Consider the following 22,753-nt stretch of genomic DNA (forward strand, 5'->3'; position numbering starts at 1 on the left):
AGAGGAGCCTGGCAGGCTGTACAGTCCATGGGGGTCACAAAGAGTCGGACACAACTGAGCAACTAATACACACACATATAAAACCCAGAACCCAGCATTCACATTCTACCTTGGTTTTTATTTTGAACACTGTTTTCACTTCCTAGAGAAGGATGGTCATATAATATACTTCAGTTCAGTTCAGTTCAGTCGCTCAGTTGTGTCCGATTCTTTGTGACACCATGAACCGCAGCATGCCAGGCCTCCCTGTCCATCACCAACTGCCGGAGTTTACCCAAACTCATGTCCATTGAGTCGGTGATGCCATCTAATCATCTCAACCTGTGTCGTCCTCTTCTCCTGCCTTCAATCTTTCCCAACATCAGGGTCTTTTCAAATGAGTCAGCTCTTCGCATCAGGTGGCCAAAATACTGGAGTTTCAGCTTTAATGTCAGTCCTTCCAATGAATAATCATATATGGGATTATATGATGTACTGTTTATGTAAAAGATGTAAGATACATAGGGAAGAAAGCGTAAGTGTGCCTATTTAAATAGGGCACATGTAAATATAAATAGGGCAAAGGCTACCAAAGAAAAAAGATCTCAAAAAATAAACAATAACAACAAACAATCTTAACTATTTATGCATGTGTGCCTGCTAAGTCACTTCAGTTGTGTCTGACTCTCTGTGACCCTATGGACTGTAGCCCTCCAGGCTCCTCTGTCCAGGGGATTCTCCAGGCAAGAACACTGGAGTGAGTGGCCATGCCCTCCTCCAAGGGATCTTCCTGACCCAAGGATTGAACCTGCGACTCTAATGTCTCCTGCATCAGCAGGCGGGTTCCTTACCACTGGTGCCACCTGGGAAGCCCCTTAGTTATTTATATATGAATTAAAATTAAAGGTTAAAACTCCTGAATTTTTTTTCCAGGGAAAAAAAAAAAAGACATGTAAGAAAAAGCTGACATCCGAGATTTACTGAAAATGCCACTGTTTATGTGCTGGCACTTTCTATAGTGAGAGTCCTAGCCAGTCGGGGACTGGGGAAGCAGAGATGCCTGGAGAAGTGGGCACAGTCGTGAACAGTAACTGTGATGCCAGCTGGTTGGGAGACCCCTGGGGCTGGAAGACACCAATGCTGGGGAGCGGATGGCTCAGATAATCATTCAGAAACTGGGCAATTCAACTCCACCAACATGCAGCAACTTCACCAAACCCCTGCCTTCATGTTTTCAACCCATGACCTTGGCACAACAGAAAAACTGAGACCTTGTCCTTCAGCCTTGACAAAAACGCCAGAAAACCCTCCATGTCAAACCTCAAGTCCTGTCAGCTGAGCCAGCCTGTTTCAGCTCCTTTCTTGCTTTGGGTGCTTGGCTGTAACTGACTAAGATGCTTGGCCAAGACTCCTGCCCCTTGGTGCCCAAACCCTTTGCCTGTGGGTCACCAATTCCGTGGGCCCCCAAGGTTCCTCACTTGACTTCTCCTTTCTCCATTCAGAGGCTAGAAACTGTCTGTCTACAAGCCCTTCCTGAGCCTCCACCATCTGGCCTTTGCCTCCCACCTCAATCCTCTCCTATCCCTCTTCCTAGCTGAATTCCCAATCCCAGCTCCTAAGCCTTTCCATATTGAAGCAAGAAAAGGAAGATCTCAGGAATGCAGGTTCTTCGATACTGTAAGCTTGGTCAAAGCAGCAATGTGCCTGTGATGTTCACTGCTGCTTGTTCAGCGCCTAACAGCACCCACATGTGCCTGGCACAAAATAGACATGAACAAGAAAATGAAAATAAGTTGATAATGCATTATTTACCCCAAGTAGGAAACTTAGAAAAATTTTAATATGGATGGAAAGAGAACGTGTTTCCACTTAATTATCTGTTTATTGTATGTACTCAGTCATGTCTGACTTTTTGCAACCCCATAGACCATAGTCTGCCAGGCTCCTCTGTCCATGGGACCTTCCAGGCAAGAACACTGGAATGGTTTGCCATTTCCTTCTCCAGGACATCTTCTTGACCCAGGGATTGAATCCACATCTCCTTCCTTAGCAGGCAGATTCTTTACTCCTGAGCTACCAGGGAAGCCCTGTTACTGCTTACTCAGTAATATTTTATCTGCAGGCTAAATAAAACATAACTTCTGTTTCTTAGATACACCTAATGAATCATGGAAGTACAGGTATAGTAAAAGCAGACCTCTTCAAATACACTCCTGTTTAATCTTTAAATGGATCCTCTTGTAGGGCTTTTGACAGTCTGATAGCCAAAGTGCATTTAGAAATTAATGCTTTTAAAGACACCCACTACTCAATTATGGATAATCCTATTGAGAAAAATTTTTCTCGTGTCTGATGGGAAGTTCTAAGATGATGCCGGGGGAACATACACATTAAATGTGGGCATTGGTCACTATACCGCATTTTAGATATCAGATCTTAAACTCTGGCTTCCCTGCTAAGTTAGAGTCCCCAGAAAGGTATACATGTACTTGTCATCAAAATAGATATGGAAGTTAAAAAAAAAAAAAGGTATGGAAGGATTATAAACAAGGATCAGAAAAATTGAGGGAGAGAGTGGGAAGGGCCATGGAGGGACAGTGGTGACCCAGAATGTCCAAAGAAAATTGTGTGGAGTGTTGAGTGATGGCTGGATCCTTAGGGTTGTTTTTTTTTTTTTTTTAAGCCTCCCAAGCAAGATTTAGGACTTCCTAGGTGGTGCTAGTAGTAAAGAACTCACCTGCCAATACAGGAGACATAAGAGATGCGGGTTCCATCCCTGGGTTAGGAAGATCCCCATGGAGGAGGGCATGGCAACCCAATCCAATATTCTTGCCTGGAGAATCCCATGGACAAAGGAGCCTGGCAGGCTACAGTCCATGGGGTCGCAAAGAGTCGGACACACCTGAAGCGACTTAGCATGCACACATGCATGCATCCTGTGTGTTAGGACTATACATAAGCAAGATTTAAACTTTATTCTTTGGTTACTGAAACAGCAGGCAGATTCTCCCGCTGTTTTTACTCAAGTCTGAACTGTGACTACAGCTTTACCAGGAAACCCCCAAGCCTGTCCCTCTCTCACAAGAAGCTGGATTTAACAAACAAGATCCCTGCTCTGGAGTCAGAAAACCACTTCCCTGGCCTTAGGAAAGTTACTCAACTTCTCTGAGCTTTGGTCTTTTCACTTTTTAAGGAGAGAGAATCATAATGTATATCGTAGATCATTGTAAATATTAAGTGAGATAATATACGGAAGTGTTATGACAATGACTTGTGATTTAGTAAGCATTCAATGAGTTAATAGGGCTTTCCAGGTGGCTCAGTGGTAAAGAATCCGCCTGCCAATGCAGGAGCTGTGAGTTCAATCCCTGGGTCAGAAAGATCCCTCAGAGATGGAAATGACAACTCACTCCAGAATTCTTGCTGGGAAAATCCCATGAACAGAGGAGCCTAGTGGGCTATAGTCCCTGGGGTCACAAAGAGTTGGATGACTCAGCGATGAAACAACAACAACGGGTTAATATGAATGATTACTTCTTCCACATTCTTTCTGCACCTTCATTTTTTTTCTCTTGTCCTTTGCTTTTGTTTTCCCCTTACCATAGAGACTGATTATAATTATTATTTGTAAATATTTATTGAGCATCAATCAATCACCATTAAACAACAGTTCAAAAGAGTTAATATGCTTGTGAGGGTTTCCTAAGCAATTATCAGAAGCAACGGGCTGGGAGAGACTCTGTACTCGGTCCCTGCCCTGTGGGTACGTGGTCATGCAGCGGTGCAGGCAGCTGGTCTTCCACAGCTTGGGACAACACTGCTGTTCAACTGCTGATGACAGAGCAGAGACCTGCAGTGCATGACTTCTTAGGAAGCCTGTTCCCATTTGGGAGCAAGAGGCTCCTGGTAAGTGTTTCCTGGGATGGGGGGAGGTGAGAGGGGGCTCGTTTCTCTGCCTCCTAGCATCCCTGAGCTCTGAGGAACAAGCTCTGTGAACTCTGAGCCAATGACTCAGGGCTGTTTCCAGGAAGTGGGCATTTCTAGAAAAAGGCTGTACCCACCAGGGACATCCGGCTCAACTGTAGCTGGACAGGAAGCTGTGGAGGCTGTCTCATGGACCCCTCCCCCTCTTTTGGGGCTCATACCTTTGTCCCACCTGATCTGCTCCCCACCCCTTACCACAGACTTCACGGGACTAGCCCTCCAGACTCTCAGCCTTCAAAGTTCTACTTCATCATTCTGAAATGTTCACAGTTTCCTGAAGGAGCCTTGTCATCTCTCTTTCATTTATCAAAGGCAGATCTCCTTCTCTGCCTTTAATATTCTTCTTGGCCCATCTCCTATTTGTCCTCAAGATGCAGCCCAGGCGCCCCCGCCGGGGATTCTTCCTTCACCCCCATTCTACAGCAGGTGCCCCTCTGTGCACTCCTGGGTTTCCACGCTTGTACCCCCGTGGCCCTCACCAGGAGTGTGCAGCTTCCATGACTGCCTACTCCTCCAGAAGTGTTTTAAGAGTGGAGACCAGGCTTGGTAGTTCAGTCTCTGTTTTCCTAACATGCAGCACAGTGCTGGATGCTGAGAAAGTCCTTAGAGAAAGACAGTAGAACAAACTAGAATCTCCATTACGTTTCTCCCTATTACTCCATCTGCAAGTGAGCTGCTGTCTCTTTCCCCTAAATATCAATAGTTCAATAAATTTACACTGATAAAGTGTACACTTTCACCCATGTCCTTGAGTATTGGAAACAGTAACGCCTATATGGCAATGGAAGTTCTGGAAGACGCCTTGGAGGAAAGGGAGGATGCCTGTTTTAAAATTCCGCAGTGACTCTGATCGGTGCCACTACTCTCCTGTGTTCCACTTATAAAGAACTCAGATGCCCTGAACAACGTAGGAAAGTGGTAGAGTATTTTAAATGACTCGAAATGATCTATTACCCTCACATTCTTATCAGATGAAATAAAAGAGATACTGTGGATGAGCAAACAAAGCTATAACCATAATGAAACAGAATATCCTCCAATTGGAGAGAGCCAACTGTTTGTTTTTTTGGTTTTTTTTTAAATAGTATGCACTTCCAAATGCTTCTTTGTTCTTCCCTGAGATAGTATGTCAGACATCACGTGCTACATTGCTGTAGGCAGCAGTTACAGAAATGAACCCAAAAGAAGAATATTCACTGGCATCAGTGATTGTTTGACTTGACTTCTGAGAAATCCATAGGAAGGTCCTATGGATTTATTGAACATAAATGCTCCCCTGCAAAAAACTAGCAATATTGCATCCTTTAATTGTCTTCAAAATGAACTCTCGCACCTGCCTCTACTTCAGGTGCCCTTGGTACTGAGGGCCATCGTTCTGTGAGTGACAGCGGGCAGAGCTGTGGCATCCCAACTCCAGCCTACTTTCCAGCAATACCACCACCTGGAATTTGTGAAATAAATGCAGAAGAAATGGCTGTAAAATTGAATTTCTGAGGAAAACTTCAGAAGTGAGATTAAAAATGTTCAATGAAAACAGAATGGTTGAAGTTCTTCTTGTGTCCCTGGGTTACCTCCAAGAAAATGCCCTTCAAGAAAAGTCACCATAAAGGGACAAACATGATCACTATCAGCAGAGAAAATTTCCTAAAGTATAAGAAGGGCTTTGACCACAGCTAAGACATAGCGTGATTATTGTTTAAAAAAAAAAAAGTTAAGGGCTTTGTAGTAATGGGCCAAGATCAAACTCTGTTCCTCAGTTTGCAGCTTTTTGGGCAAACTATTTAACTTCATGAAGCCTATCTTTTCTATCTTTAATTTGAATTCCTGACTACCTCATAAAATAATTGCTAATTCATTTGTGGAATTATAAGTGTTTATCTATGGAGCTATTACCAGAAACCAGATGCCACGCTGGGTGACAGAGATTCAGTAATAAGATACAGTGTTTTCCCTCAAGAATGTCATTGTCTAGGAGCAGAGATAGTTGAATAAGTAAAATAATTGCAATACATTGTGATATCTGCCTTTATACCAGTAAGTTCAAGGTAGTATAAAGGAAAAAATGATCAATCCATGTCGGGCAATCAAGGGGAGCTTTGAAAAAGAGATGAAGTTTAAGAATCATCTAATGTTTAACAGAAGAGTGGAGGTAGGAAATAGACGCTGAAGGCAAACCCAAGAGAACGCTCCATGGCATAATGTGAAAAACTTAGAAACTTCAAGAGTTTCAGAAGCATCAAGTGGCTCGGTGTGTTGATACATTTAAGGATCAGGAGAGGGCTGGTAACCATCTAGAGGAGAGGTCTTAGCAAAGAAAGGATGACACCCACGTCTCTGTATCAGGTGACTCACTTGAGGTTGATGTCTTTCTGAGGGACTTCAGAGGAGCAACATCAAGAGGAAGAGATGATAAAGACAAAGAGGCAACTTTGGGACAAGGTGACTGTGAGAGTTCTGTGAATGTTAGATGAAATGTTTTATAAACAGTTTAATGTATTGGTCTGAGGCTCAGAAGAGAGAACTGACTTGAGAATTCAGGTCTGGAACCCGGAGCCTCATATGTAAGACCACATGAGCACTTGGATCTTTCCTTCCACCCAGGTTGGCCTCAAGGGAAAATGAGGACATCTGAGCTGTGGGGTGGTGTCCAGGGGGAGTCGGTGCTTCAGTGTGGAGGCTTGTGGGGAGGAGGGGTATACTTGGGAAACCCTGAAGCCCATCTTTAGAGCAAAACTGCCATCAAGGAAAATCTGCCCAAACCCAAAAGTACTATCCAAACTATTCAAGTTATTCACTTTCATTTCTGTAATATTTTGAATGAACACAGACCACAGTAGTACCTCTTAAAATCCCCGTCTCTTTTCCATTTATGTCTCTCTCTCATCACAAACTCCTCCAACCTTCATACACATCCTGAAAAGCCTTCCCCAACCCCAGTTCCTGCATCTCCTGTTCCTATCTCCCTCCCACTTCCTCCTTATTCTACATCACAAATTCCCCAAAGATGAGTCTGGTAAGGCAGAGGAGTTTTCTCTGGGGGGTGAGGGAGGAGAAGAAATGAAACTTGCAAAGTCAGGATCCTTTTAGAGGACAGAAGGAGGTGAAAGGTTGGAAGGATTCATGCATTAATAATTCTGTTCTTGTTATAGTAGACTCAAAAGCCAGGCTGATCATCTAAATAAGTCATGCATTCAAAGAGGCTTTGCATGAGCACAGAGCACAGGGATCCTATTCCAGGGAGTGGGATGGAAACCGAACAAGAGAAGAAAGTTCTAAGTGGTGGGTGAAAGGTGTTGCCTAGAGAAATTCCCTGGGCTGTAGGGAATTGTTGCAGATAAGTTCTAATTATCTCTGCCACTGGGAGGAAGGAGTCATTAAAGGTCCTGGTAAGGCCTGGACATCACTGGAAGAGTTGGAAGAGTACAAAGTGAGAAGAAAACAAGAGTCAGGATAGAGCCTGGGGAGCAGATGGAAGGAGAAAGTCAATGAAGGGTTCTGGTGAGAATCTCTCAGGAGGTGGAAGAGAACCAGGGCTGTGTGCTGTCCTAAAGATTAGAAAGCATTTTTTTTAAGGAGACAGTGCCAGGTGTCCCATAATCATGGGACATGGGAAAGCAGGGGGTGATCAGCCAGGATGTTGAGGGAGTTTCTGTCTGATGACCTACAAGTTCTCTGCAAGGGGGTTGGCAAGTTTGATACGGATTGGAAAACATCCATTGGATTTGGCAATTGGGAGGTCACTGGCAACCTTAGCAAAAGCATCTTTAGTAAATTGATGGAGGCAAAAGGCAAACTGCAGTGTGTTCATAGATAGGGAAAGATGAGAAACTGGAGACATGAGGACAGCTGTCTGAGGACAGGAGGTGGAGCAACAGCTAGAGGAGTTTGTCCCCTCCTCCTTCTTTTTCCTCTTCCTCTCTCCTTCCCTCTCTTCCTTCCTGATGGGCAAGCCTTGGACCTCTTTATAGGCTATCGGGTAAGATATTATGAAAAAAGGTCTACAATTCCAGAAAGGAAATGATAGAGAAGGGAAGTGGGTGAGAATAGATGGAGGGATTCACCTGGAACAAGAGAAGAAGAAGGGATACTCCTACTTCTGAGAGTGGGAGAAGGAAGAAAGGAAAGTCAGATATAGGAAGATTTTAGTGGGAAAGCAGGGGGTGATCAGCCAGGATGTTGAAGGAGTTTCTGTCTTATGACCTTCAACTTCTCTGCAAGGGAGTTGGCACGGGCACCTGCTGAGAGTAAGGTGAAGAGGCTGGAGCTGGGTAAAGGGACATAGTGAGAGGTTTGAACAGTGAGAATGGGATGCAGACAAGATAACCACAAATGGCTCAAGTGTGTGGGACCACACGATGGAGATGCCTAGGATCTTTAAGATTTAGAGTCTATTTTTTTTTCCAGCTGCCCCTGGATGAGGTGCAAAGATGCTATCATGAGATGTATTTAAGGATGCCAGGTGGGTAGTATAGAAAAAACATGCAATTGTGACTTTCCAATGGAAAAAGAAGTAATGTTTTCACTTGGTGCCATTCATGTCAAAGCCATGAAGGTCTTCTAAAATGGTTGGCTTCAAGTTTGGACAGATCAACTGTAACATCAAGGGGTGCCACTTGGTTTTTGGACCTGGCATTGTGACTGCTCTTATCATGAAAACACAAAAGTGGTAATCAACTCGCTTTTTGCCCTACTCAAGTCATGGGAGACAAAAGAATTCCAGCAGGCCCAATCCTCTTGCCCTTGTGGAAAACCTTCAATGTTCTAGGAAACAGTAGGACAGTGACTTTGGGGGAATATGCTCACAGAGTGTCCACACACAAGACCATTTCTTACAATTATTTCATGAAGGCAGAAATACTTTTTTTTAGCAAAGAGATCTGAATTCAGCTGAGGTAGGGAAAACAGCAGAGCCAAGAGCCAGAATCAACCGATGTGTCCTCTTTTGTCTGGCTAAGAAAGTGAGCCAAACTTCCAGCAGACAGGAGTCAGAGCAGGAGAGGGTCATGGTGGTGAATTAGACACACCCCCAGAAGGTATTGAAGGGTCTTAAAAGTAGGGCTGAGGCCATTAAAAAGAGTGAAATAATGCCATTTGGAGAAATATGGGTGGCCCCAGAGTGTCATACTGAGAGAAATAAGTCAGACAGAGAAGGAGAAATATCATATGACATTCCTTATATGTGGAATCTAAAAAGAAATGATACAAATGAATTTAAAGAACAAAAAGAGACTCACAGACTTAGAAAATGAACTTACAGTTGCTGGGGGGAAGGGGCAGTTAGGGACTTCGGGATGGTCATGTACACACTGCTATATTTAAAATGGATAACCAGCAAAGACCTACTGTATAGCACAGGGAACTCTGCTCAATGTTGTGTGGCAGCCTGGATGGGAAGGGAGTTTGGGGGAGAATGGATACGTGTATATGCATGGCTGAGTCCCTTCCCTGTTCACCTGAAACTATTACAACATTGTTAATCAGCTATACTCCAATACAAAATGTTTTTAGTGTTAAAAAATAATAAAAATAAAATTTAAAAAATAAAAGAGTAAGGCTGAGGCTTCCTGGAAGAAGAAAGTCTACTTGTGGACAGCAGTTTTGATCTGTCCCCAAACCCCAGGCTACGCTTCCCTATGGATTTTGGATTCTCCTAGTCAGCTCCCCAAATCATGTAAACCAATTGCAACAAATCTCTTTTCAAAACTGAAGTATAGTTTCAGGTGTACTGCATAATGGCTCAGTATTTTTATAGATTCTACTCCATTAAAATGTTTTACAAGATAATGGCTATAATTCCCTGTGCCAAACAATATATCCTTACTGCTTATCTATTTTATACACTGCAGTTGGTATCTCTTAGCCCCATACCTCTAATTTGTCCCGCCCCCTTCTTTCTCTCCACTGGTAACCACTAGCTTATTCTCTGTGAGTCTATTTTGCGTGTACATTCATTTGCATTATTTTTTAGATTTTACATGTAAGTGATATCATAGTGTATTTGTCTTTCTCTGACTTATTTTACTAAATGTAATATTCTTTGGGTCAATCCACATTGGTAAAAATGGCAGAAATTCATTCTTTTTTATGGCTGAGTAATATTCCATTGTGTGTGTGTGTGTGCGTGCACGCACGCACGCATCTTTATCCATTCATTTGTTCATGGTCATTTGAGTTGCTTCCTTATTTTGGCTACTGAAAATAATGTTGCTCTGAACACTGGGGTACATGTGTCTTTTCAAATGAGTGTTTTCATTTTCTTTGGATATATATACCCAGGAATGGAATTGATGGATCATATGGTAGCTCTAGTTTTAGTTTTTTGAGGAAACTTCACAATGTTTTCCGCAGTGGCTGCATCAATCAACATGCCCACCAGCAGTGTACTAGGGTTCCCTTTTCTCCATATGCTCACCAACATTTGTTATGTGTATACTTTTTGATGATAGCCATTCTGACAGGTGTAAGGTGATATCTCATTGTTTTGATTTGCATTTCTCTAATAAACATATTTCTTGATATCTGTCTCCTTCTGGTTTTGTTCCTCAGGAGGAACTCTGGCTGATCCAGTGTCTCCTTCAGATGGGTTGTGAAGATTAAATGAAGTAATGTGTTACTACTATCTAAGAAGGATCTGATACAGTTTCAGGAACAATAAAAAGAGTTTGAAAAATGGTTGCTATTATGATGACTTGGAAAACACAAAGTTGAATCTAACCAACTCCTAACTTGACTCTTCACCCAATAACTTGGTCTAGAACTGTAGTTACTGGTCTGGCTTCTATTACTAATTCAAGGTAACCTTGAGCAAGCCACAGCCTCTAAGGACTCTGGTTTCCTTTCTGTGAAATGTGGACCGAAAGGTTTTTGTACCAACTGTTTCAGCTTTAATGTTCTTTGGGTTAGGTTGGACTCAATTCATTAGATTTTTATTAGGTTGCTCTACTTCCTCCAGCCACCAGACAAGATCTTTTTCATTGCTGTTACATTTAAGGCTGCTTCTGTACAAATGACCCTCTAATTACTGAGTGGTTTATGGACTGAGAATGCAAACTTAGTTTAATATTAACCTGAGCAAAGCATTTCTGTTATTTTAGCCTGTGATTACCCCAGAATTTAGGCCATAGGGGATGTAAAAAAGCATTCAATTTGGCCCTTGCCATGAAGGAGCATAGAGGGACACCTAAAAATCAGATACATACTGTGAGAGAGAGTATATAGTCAGGTCTGAGCACCACAGGTTTTGAGAGAAAGGGGATGATAAGATCACTCTGATCTGGAATGGTCAGAAAGGCTTAAAGAGGCAGGGATTTAGACAGATGAAATGTCTATGAAAGAGATAAGAAGTTAAATCTCCCTCTCTTGCTGAGTGTCATGTATTCCAAAATTGAATGTGTGAAGTTTGAGGAGCTCTTCATATTGTTGTTTGCCTTTGTTGGTACAGGTGATGGAAAGTTGGTTGCTTCATAACTTTAGGCTTTCTCTCCTACTCTCCCTGGTGTGTCCTGTGCAAGAATAATTGGGCAGTGGGTGCAACACCCTGCACGAATTTATCTGTAGACCCCATGGCAAACCCATCATCCATGTATTCGTTCGGTCATTAAGTTGTGTCCGACTTTTTGTGACCCCATGGACTTCAGCACGCCAGGCTTCCCTGTCCATCACCAACTCCTGGAGCTTGCTCAAACTCATATCCATCAAGTCAGTGATGCCATCCAACCATCTCATCCTCTGTTGCCCTCTTCTCCTCCTGCCCTCAGTCTTTCCCAGCATCAGGGTCTTTTCCAATGAGTCGACTCTTTGCATCAGGTGGGCAAAGTATTTGGGGATCCTCTACAGGAGATTGTTCAATTAAAGTGGGGTCCTTGCTTCTCTTGTCCATTGCATAAATATTTATGGACTGAATCACTAAAATCATTGCTGTCTAGAATAAAGGGACATAAAAGGGAAAGTTTCCCTATATGAAACTTTCAGTGGCATTAAAACTCTAAAAATAGTGATTCTTATATTTTGAAAATTCTTTGATTTTCAGTGTCAGAGCAATCTGGATTCCTGCTTTCCCTCCCTGCAAAATGTTGCTTAGACCCTACTGGCAGGGTTTCTTATCCCAAGAGCCATTGACAGAACTACTGCCAAAAGTTTACTGGAGCTGAACAAGAAAATCAGTGGGTGTGGATAGAAGAAAAGTTATGCTTGAATGACAAGCAAACATCAGAAGAATTAATTTTACAAGCTCACCTTTGAGATCAGATAAAGGCAGCTTGACTTTATTTACTTTTTATCAGCTTAATAAATAGCTCTTAGCAACACTGACAGTCATCTTTAATGGGCAGAAACAAAGAAGCTTCATTAACAGTTAAATTTAAACTATTCACTAATCTTAGTTTACTGCCTCTTTCATGATGATCTTTTGCTAAATGAGTCTTTAAAAAAGTACTTTGATGATGTATGTAAACAAGCCAGAAATTCTCAAGACTGTGGTCTAATGAAAAGAAATAAACAGTGTTTACAAAATAATTCAGATCACTGAATAGAGGCAGTGTTTGGGGTGTAAATACAGATTTCTACAAACAAGAATATTCATATAAGGATGGCTATAGAGACTGGAAGTGGAAAAAACATCCTCTGGATTCAGAAATGTTCCCTAGTCATTTGCAAAGTAATTCTGTCCATAGGTTATGAGGGGCTTCCTAGGTGGCACTCAGGGTAAAGAACCTGCCTGCCAATGCAGGAGACATAAGAGATGTAGGTTTGATCCCTGGATTAGAAGATCCCCTGGAGGAGGAAATGGCAACTCAACTCCAGTATTCTTGCCTAGAGAATCCCACAGACAGAGGAGCCTGGCGGGCTACAGTCCATGGGGTCGCAAAGAGTCAGACACAACTGAGCAATTTAGCATGCACGCATAGGTTATGAACATTTATAGACCAACAGATTTTTGCAAATGTTTACTGACCTCTGACTATCTGCAACGAATTGTTCTCAAAACATACTGCATCCAATCAATACAATTAGTCATTACATTTTTACCAAGGGCTGGCCTATGAATCATCTGGGTATTGTAGCGCTCATCGGCTGTTCTCACCTGACTAGCCTCTGTGTATTCCCCCTTCTTCTGTTAACAACATCTGAATTTTCCTTTGGGGAACTATGCTCTCCCATTGGATACTATGTGTTTCTATGGGATTGATCCCACTCTCACAGCTCTAGGGGTTTTCAGGTGATCACGACCTGCTCAGCTGTCCTTTGGCCACAGTGATTGAATTAGATATGAATTGGGTGATACAAGCAGGCTGCTGCTGCTGCTGCTGCTAAGTCGCTTCAGTTGTGTCTGACTCTGTGCGACCCCATAGACGGCAGTCCACTAGACTCCCCCGTCCCTGGGATTCTCCAGGCAAGAACACTGGAGTGGGTTGCCATTTCCTTCTTCGATGCATGATAGTGAAAAGTCAAAGTGAAGTCGCTCATTCGTGTCTGACTCTTAGTGACCCCATGAACTGCAGCCTACCAGGCTCCTCCATCCATGGGATTTTCCAGGCAAGAGTACTGGAGTGGGGTGCCATCACCTTCTCCAACAAGCAGGCTAATAAGACTAAATTCTGGGCTTCTGGAAAACTTGTGCAAGAAGCTTTCTTCCCACAGATTGAAAGCTGTAAGGGTGTTGAGTTGAGACCCTGTCCAGAAAGACACCAACAGAGATGAAGAAGGAGACCAAGTCCTGTTAGTTTTCTTCCACTTGCCCCTAGATCTCTTTCCTTCTCTCCACCAGCTGACTAAATGGACTCCATCCAGCTCTCTTCCCCTCTGGCTTCAAGATGGGAGTGTAGTCAGGAGATCAGAGATTAGGTTATTTCCCAGTCTCTTTATGTAGGATCCTCTCAGGTTGGCTATCTCTACTGAAGGCTATGGCCCTGTCAAGGGACGTGTTCCTACAGCTTAGTGGCTTCAGGTTCCAGTATCTGTACTTGCTTCACTCCTGTAGGCCTAGAGATGGTAACGAAGTCCCACTGTTAATTGTTACTTGCTCTGCTACTTCAATATACCTTGTGATTAAATACCCTTTTTTTCTTTCTTGCTCAATTTCATTTTCAAAGATTCAAATCTTTCCAATTTTTTAAAAAATGCTTTGTACCAAAAAAGGAATCAATACTTTTCATTCCACTCTTGTTAATGTGAGTCAAAGCCTTCGGAACTGTGGTCATTTTGCTATTTTTCTTTAGAGTCTTCAAAACTTTCAGTTTAGTTCAGTTCAGTTGCTCAGTCATGTCCAACTCTTTGTAACTCCATGGACTGCAGCATGCCAGGCTTCCCTGTCCATCACCAACTCCTGGAGCTTACTTAAACTCACGTCCATCGAGTCGGTGATGCCATCCAACCATCTCATCCTCTGTCAGTCCCCTTCTCCTCCTGCCTTCAATCTTTCCCAGCATCAGGGTCTTTTCCAGTGAGTCAGTTCTTCCCATCAGGTGGCCAAAGCATTGGAGTTTCAGCATCAGTCCTTCCAATGAATATTCAGGACTGATTTCCTTTAGGATGGACTGGTTGGATTTCCTTGCAGTCCAAGGGATTCTCAAGAGTCTTCTCCAACACCACAGTTCAAAAGCATCAATTCTTCAGTGCTCAGCTTTTTTTTATAGTCCAACTCTCACATCCATACATGACTACTAAAAAAACCATAGCTTTGACTATATGGACATTTGTTGGCAAAGTAATGTCTCTGCTTTTGAATGTGCTGTCTAGGTTGGTCATAGCTTTTCTTCCAAGGAGCAAGCATCTTTTAATTTCATGGCTGCAAGTCACCATCTTCAGTGATTTTGGAGCCCAAGAAAATAGTCTCTCCCTGTTTCCATTGTTTCCCCACCTATTTGCCATGAAGTGATGGGACCAGATTCCATGATCTTAATTTTTTGAATGTTGAGTTTTAAGCCAACTTTTTCACTCTCCTCTTTCACTTTCATCAGGAGGTTCTTTAGTTCCTCTTTGCTTTCTACCATAAGGGTGGTGTCATCTGCATATCTAAGGTTATTGATATTTCTTCTGACAATCTTGATTCCAGCTTGTGCTTCATCCACCCCAGCATTTCGCATGATGTATTCTGCATATGTTAAATAAGCAGGGTGACAATATACAGCCTTGACATACTCCTTTGCTGAGTTGGAACCAGTCTGTCGTTCTATGTCCAGTTCTAACTGTTGCTTCTTGACCTGCATACAAATTTCTCAGGGGGCAGGTAAGGTGGCCTGGTATTCCCATGTTTTTAAGAATTTTCCACAGTTTGTTGTGATCCTCATAGTCAAAGGCTTTGGCGTAGTCAATAAAGCAGAAGTAGATGTTTTTATGGAATTCTCTTCCTTTTCCCATGATCCAGCGGATGTTGGCAATTTGATCTCTGGTTCCTCTGCCTTTTCTAAATCCAGCTTGAACCTCTGGAATTTCATAGTTCACATACTGTTGAAGCCTGGCTTGGAGAATTTTGAGCATTACTTTGCTAGTGTGTAAGATGAGTGCAATTGTGTGGTAGTTTGAACATTGTTTGGCATTACCTTTCTTTGGGATTGGAATTCAAATCTTTAGAGTTAAACTTAGTGTAATCTTCTTTTGTTTCTATGGTTCATCTGATAACTTTACTTTCTGTGGGGTCCAGATCACTTTGCTTTCTGTCAGAGATGGGGTGTCAGAATCATTGACAGTGGCAGAGATAGAGAGTCGGGAGTAGAAGGAAGCTGCAGCCCTGTCCAGTGGATAAAACCTGAATGGATGGAGCCATGTATTTCCTGCCAGGATCCTAACCAATCAAAGGATGTTATCTGAGTTCTGGATTCAGAGGTACTTAAAGTTAGTGACACTTCTGACTTCTCAGTTGCTTGAGCCCTTTTTCCTAAAAACTGTTTGAATTGGGTTTTCTGCTGATTACAACAGAGAGTGCTGATACAGTTTGTTAGGTTCTTTTCATTGTATAGACTTATTCAGGACTCTGCAAAAAAGGGGAGGTGGCATTGGTATGGACTGAATTGGGTCTCCTCGCATTTATATGTTGAAGTCCTAACCCCAATACCTCAGAATGTGACTGCATTTGGAGACAGATCTTTAAAGAGGTAAGTAGGTTAAAATGAAGTCATTACATGAGCCCCAATTCAATCTGACTGGTATCATGATAAGAAGAGATTAGAATACAGACATGCACAGAGGGAGAGTTCTGTGGAGATACAGGGAGAAGACAGTCATCTATGAGCCAAGGAGAGGCCAAACTTGCCAACACTTTGCTATGAGACTTCTAGCCTCCAGAATTGAGACAAAATAAATATCTGATGTTTAAGCCACTCAGTCTGTGGTGCTTTCTTATAGCACCCCTAGCAAACTAACACAGGCACCTGTAAACTAGAATGAGGCAAGACGTTTCTAGAGGCCAGTGACTCTCTCCACCTCTCTGAGCCAACATGGTCTCTTAGCTAAGGTATCTGTGTCCCTCTGTAAACTGGTTCCATTTACCTTTATCACTCACTGGCCAATCTTTCCATATTTTCCGCCATCCAGAGGAACCTAAATTAACTGGATTGACTAACTACCATTGGGGGTTTCTCTGGTGGCTCAACAGTAAAGAATCTGCCTGCAATGCAGGAGATGCAGGTTCGATTCCTGGGTGGGGAAGATGCCCTGGAGAAGGGAATGGCAACCCACTCCAGTATTCTTGCCTGGAGAATCCCATGGACAGAGGAAGCTGGTGGGCTGCAGTCCATGGGGTCTCAAAAGAGTCGGACCTGACTTAGCAACTAAACAACAACTACCATTGATACTACTGGGACAAGACCTTTGCGGTGACCCATCTCATGGGTTTCTGGCCAGCAATGGGTAAACTGCTCTTGTATCATATATCCTCATCCAGTTCTGCCAGCAGCTGCCATGTGTAGGGGACAAGTACACGTTGGTTTCCCACATAGAAAGTGGTGGGAAGGTCAGTTTCAGGGAGAAAGAGAAGCTGGATATAGCTGGTATTTGACAAGTCTAGAATTTGGTCTCCTGGACTACTGGCATTAACAATTATAGGAAAACATCAATACGAACACATACTGCTTAGATTTGGCTTCAGTTTTTACTGTAATAGCCAATTCCTCATTTTGGTTACTCACAAGACTCACTTTCTTGACTGTCAGCTTTATAAGATATCCCAGAATCGTTATTTAATAACCATGCTGCTTTGCATGAGCTAGTTTGATGTGTTTTTGACTTGAACATAAAAAAAAAAAGACTTGATTAAAATAATTTCCAAAGAGAACAGTAATTCTGTTTGGGTAAGAGGGATCTGTTAAAGAGTAAATTTGACTTTTACAGATCCTGACAGCCTATCTACTCTGCAACTATGCCTGGGTCTCTTCACTGCTCTATACAAGAACAGGAAAGGATACTGAAGGATAGCTCCTACCTCCTAGTCTTGCTGCTGGAGAATCATAAGAAGGTATCTCATGAGGAAAAGACCCTGATGCTGAGAAAGATTAAGGCAGGAGGAGAAGGGGATGACAGAGGATGAGATGGTTGGATGGAATCATGGACTCAATGGACATGAGTTTGAGCAAACTCCGGGAGTTAGTGATGGACAGGGAAGGCTGGCGTGCTGCAGTCCATGGGACCCCCAGCAAAGAGCTGGACACGTCCAAGTGACTGAACAGAACTGAACTGACCTCATGAGGCCGTCTACATCCACCTCAGACAGGAACTGTTTTCTTCTAGTTTCTGGGTGCCTGAAGAAAATTTTTCCCCAATTTCCTGAGAGGCTAACTTTTCCCCCTTCTCCACCAGCTTCTCAGCAGCTGTCTTTACTCACTTCCTGACACCACAGGGACAGGATCAAAGGGCCACAGACTTCAGTTTCACAATTTGTGGAGCTGACACCATGTGTCTGGCAGCGTGATCACATTTCTGTCAGTAGTCATTTCCCTCTCTGGGGAGGTCAGAAGTGCTGTATGGGGGCTGGGCGGGGAGTAGGCAAAGCTTTCGGGGCACTCAGGCTCTCAGCACCCGCTTTGCTGCCCAGGAGGCCCACCCAGCAGAAAGGACACCATTCCCTTGTATCCAGGAGCCAAAGTGTGGGAGTCTGAGAGGATGAGAGAAACTTGACCCTTTACCGAAGCCCAATATTCTGGGACCAACTGGCAGGGGTGGGGGCGGGCACATGTGCAAAGCTATGTTTTATTTACTAGAGAGAAAAAGTAAAAACCTTGGGAGACTTATGCTGAGAGAGCCACAAGATGAAATGTCCACCCGAGAAAGATTACTTTGGATTACTATGAATGGAGAGTGGTTTGGAGATGGGCAGGCTAGAGAAAGAGCCAGGCTCAAAGGTTGTTGTAGGAAGCCAGGCTAGAGGTGATGATGACCCCAAAGAACTGCAGTCCATGGGGATGAAGACAGGAAGGCCCTGAGAAAAATGTAGCTATTCCAAGTGTGGCTAGGTCTGCTGTCCAACATCCCAGGAGGAGTGTGCGTGCTGAAGTGCATCAGTGGGGCCAGGATCCTTGGTTTTGGCATGAAGGGATGGGAGATCAAACCAGTCAATCCTGAAGGAAATCAATCCTGAGTATTCATTGGAAGGATTGATACTGAAGCTCCAATACTTTGGACACCTGATGCAAAAAGCTACCTCTTTGGAAAAGACCCTGATGCTGGAAGGCAAAGGAGAAAGGGATGACAGAGGATGAGGTGGTTGAATGGCATCACTGACTCAATGGACATGAGTTTGAGCAAACTCCAGGAGACAGTGGAGGATAGGCAACCCTGGCATGCTGCAGTCCAAGGGGTTGCAAACAGTTGGACACTACTGAGCGACTGAACTGAACTGATATATACAAAAAATTTTCCTAACTATATTTTTACCCCTCCCTTTCCTGCTCCCTTCCATTTTAGGGATCATCTGAATGATGAATTCTGGAGGCCAGACTTATGTCTGGTGAGGTAAAATGTATTATTGGCATGTAAGGATTTGACTTCTCCTCTCCAATACTTCGGCCACATGGTGCGAAGAGCTGACTCATTGGAAAAGTCCCTGATGCTGGGAAAGATTGAAGACAGGCGGAGAAGGGGGGTGACAGAGGATGAAATGGTTGGATGGCATCATCAACTCAATGGACCTGAGTTTGAGCAAACTCCAGGAGATAGTGAAGGACAGGGAAGTCTGGCGTGCTGCAGTCCACGGGGTTGCAAACACACATAAAACAGAATAATTAAAATAAAATGTTTTCCTTCGGACATGACCGAGCAACTGAACAAAAACAACTCCTCCCTCCATTGATATTAGGTCTGACAGTGTGACTTATTTTGGTCAATAAAATGTGAGCAAAGGCTTAAATTCTGCATGTATGGCTTGGTTCGGCCTTTTGCATTTCTGCTCTTTGCCATGTAAAGAGCCCTCTCCTGCCTGGGTCCTAGATAAGGACAGAGAAGCAGATCTGAACAATCTGCAGGCTGAGGGCAACAAAGCCAAAGACCCATGAGCCAGAGGCCTTTGTTTTAGAAATCACGGACCTCTGGGGGATATTTACTACACAGCATTATTGCAGTAAAAACTGACTAACACAGAAATTAGTCCTTAAAAATGTGATGCTACTGAGATAAAAACTGGATATATAGGGGATAAACAAGTAAATAATAACAGATTAAAAAAAAACCCAAACAAACCTAAAATAGGTGTCTTTGGTCTTGGGACTGAACCAGGAAGCAAGAAAGTGTTGGAAACTGGAAAAATGATGACCCCTCTTATGAGGCAGTAAATATTTGATTAAACTGTCAACCAAGATAACTTGAAGACAGAAAGTATATCTCATGAATGCATGGTTTTGGGCTGAAGAGATTTCAAGATAGACTGTTACTAGCATGAGTTGGTTGCTTCTTTTGCTAAGTCAGTTTTAAGAAGAAACTGACCTGCCTGCAAGCAAGAATGAGAGAGTGAAGAGTGACTCCATAAATTTCAAAACTTGCAACTTTGAAAACAGAACTGTTTCTCATTTTCCGATAAAACAGGAAAAACTGAGAAATGTTAAAAGTCACAAAGGCTGGTTGAGATGCTAATAAAGACCCAGTCTCATGACAAACATAAAACAAAAACTCACCATGATACTCTCTGTAAAACCTCTGAATGGATTAAGGTGGCCCCCAATAAATTCTTTCATCTGAACAAAAGAGCTCATAGGAAAGAAATAGGGAGTAGGTTTCACAAATTTGATAAACCATCTGTGGTTAATTCTAGGGAGAAGAAGCCTTGAATGTGGATGTGGATGTGGATATGGATGTGGCTGCTGTCCATGGAGCTGACTCAAGTCACACACTCACAGAGTTTGAATAGGCTTCAAGAGAGATTTAAGTGCCAAAGCAGACTTGCCTGGATTAAAAGACACTGTGACTTTTTTTTCCCCCTTAAATGATACTATGACTTTCTGAGCCATGATAAAATATCTTAGGATAACAATAAAATATCAACATAGATTCATTAATTGTGGAAAATGGACCATACTAATGTAAGATGTTACCACATAGGAGAAACATGGTGTTGAGTAAATGGGAACTCTCTGTACTAGCTCAGCAACTTTGGTGTAAATCTAAAACTATTCTCAGTTGGGCTTCCCAGATGGTGCCAGTGGTAAAGAATCCGCCTGCCAATGCAGGAGATGAAAGAGATGCAGGTTCAATCCCTGGGTTGGGAATATCCCCTGGAGGAGGGCATGGAAACCCACTCTAGTATTCTTGGCTGGAGAATTTCATGCACAGAGGAGCCTGGAGGGCTACAGTCCATGGGGGCTGCAAAGAGTCAAACATGACTGAGAACACATACACTTATATTCTTGGTTAAGATTTGATTTTTTTAAAAAAAGACCTTAGGGTCTTCAACATTCTACAGGCAAATAGTAGGAAGAAGAAGCTGCTCAGCTGCCAGGGAGGATATATACTTCTTCAGATATGACCAAAAAGGATGATGGAAAACTAGTCCCAGAAGGTGGAGACAATAGTCCTGAAAACAATGGGTAGAAGCATTAATTCCCAGGAAACAGAGCTGGAGCCTGATCCAGGAACAATCCCCACATTCAGGTTGGGAGCTTGGCAACGTATGTCCAGTGAGATTTTAGAATTGCTACATACTGGTGACTGCTTCCTCTTCTGCAATGGGCAATCAATTTTGGTTGTCTGTTTCTGTTCCACTATGATATGTGAAGAATTGATGCTTTTGAACTGTGGTGTTGGAGAAGACTCTTGAGAGTCCCTTGGACTGCAAGGAGATCCAACCAGTCCATTCTAAAGGAGATCAGTCCTGGGTGTTCTTTGGAAGGAATGATGCTAAAGCTGAAACTCCAGTACTTTGGCCACCTCATGCGAAGAGCTGACTCATTGGAAAAGACTCTGATGCTGGGAGGGATTGGGGGCAGGAGGAGAAGCGGGCGTCAGAGGATGAGATGGCTGGATGGCATCACTGACTCGATGGACGTGAGTCTGAGTGAACTCCGGGAGCTGGTGATGGACAGGGAGACCTGGTGTGCTGCAATTCATGGGATCGCAAAGAGTCGGACACGACTGAGCAACTAAACTGAACTGAACTGAACTGACCTGAACCCCAAATAATCTAGGATCATAGTATCCCAGAATGAACGCCCAGGGAACATACCTGAACCTGACTCACAGCTCAGAGCATCACTGCCACAGCTGCTCAGCCAACCTGTAGGCAAGATGTAAAAATTTCATTATTGCAAACTACTGAGAATTTTTTGTACACAGCAAAAGCTGATCAGGGCTTCCCTGGTGGCTCATATGGTTAAAAAACTGCCTGCGATGCAGAAGACCAGGGTTCCATCCCTCGTAAGGAAGGTCCACTGGAGGAGGGAATGGCTACCCACGCCAGTATTCTTGGGGCTTCCCTAGTGGCTCAGATGGTAAAGAATCTGCCTGCAATGCGAGGACCCAGGTTCGATCCCTGGGTCAGGAAGATCCCCTGGAGGAGGGCATGGCAACCCACTCCAGTATTCTTGCCTGGAGAATTCCATGGACAGAGGAGCCTAGCAGGATACAGTCCATGGGGGTCGAAAAGAGTCGGACACGACTGAGTGACTGAGCACAGCATGCAGCAAAGACGAGAGAGTAGGTGGAGGAGAAAGTTGGAATGACCCTCTAGATAATCATCAGCTCTATTTCCAAAATCAGGTTAGAGTATTCCAAATATCACACCCACAACACATACCAGAAATGTTCTCAAATGACTAATTCCAGAATTTTACATCAAAGTTCTAAGATTAGTGATAATATTAAAACTCAGACAATAATTATAGTCCCAAATAAGGTCCTGTTATTAAAAAATTCCTTGGGAATGAGCTTGAGGTATAGAATGCCAAGGAATATTAGAACCTCTTAAATAATTTTGTTTTTGTTCTATTTTTTACTTTCAAAACCTCTTAAATAATTTTTATGCAAAACACACAAATCTTAATAATCAAATCTCAACAGCATTTTTCCAATAAGTATCTTGAAGGCAATTATTAAAATAGACATCAGAGACAAAAATTAACTTCTCTATTTATATAAAAAGATTTAAAAAATCACTTGTCCATTTTTTGAGCTATCAACTTGCACCCATTAAGATGAATACAGGAAAAGTTAAGACTCTTATTGCAAAATTATTTGAATAATTGCTAGCAATGCCTAAATTAGTAATAATAATGATATTTATTTTGCTCTGATGTAAACTTTATATATTTAATTTCATGTTAAGCAATATTTGATACAACAAAATACCAACATAAAATAATTCAGACTTATCCAT

At 42.8% G+C, this 22,753-nt stretch overlaps 1 long non-coding RNA gene across 1 annotated transcript; it reads left to right on the forward strand.

Moving 5' to 3' along the window:
• The first annotated feature begins 3,492 nt into the window (after nt 1-3,492).
• LOC104974036 (uncharacterized) lies at nt 3,493-10,635 on the forward strand. Its single transcript, XR_811146.4, has 3 exons — nt 3,493-3,885; nt 8,368-8,422; nt 10,510-10,635. It is a non-coding gene; the product is annotated as an uncharacterized lncRNA (long non-coding RNA).
• The last annotated feature ends 12,118 nt before the right edge of the window (nt 10,636-22,753 follow it).

Source organism: Bos taurus, chromosome 14, assembly GCF_002263795.3.
Source record: "Bos taurus isolate L1 Dominette 01449 registration number 42190680 breed Hereford chromosome 14, ARS-UCD2.0, whole genome shotgun sequence".
NCBI lineage: Eukaryota > Metazoa > Chordata > Mammalia > Artiodactyla > Bovidae > Bos > Bos taurus.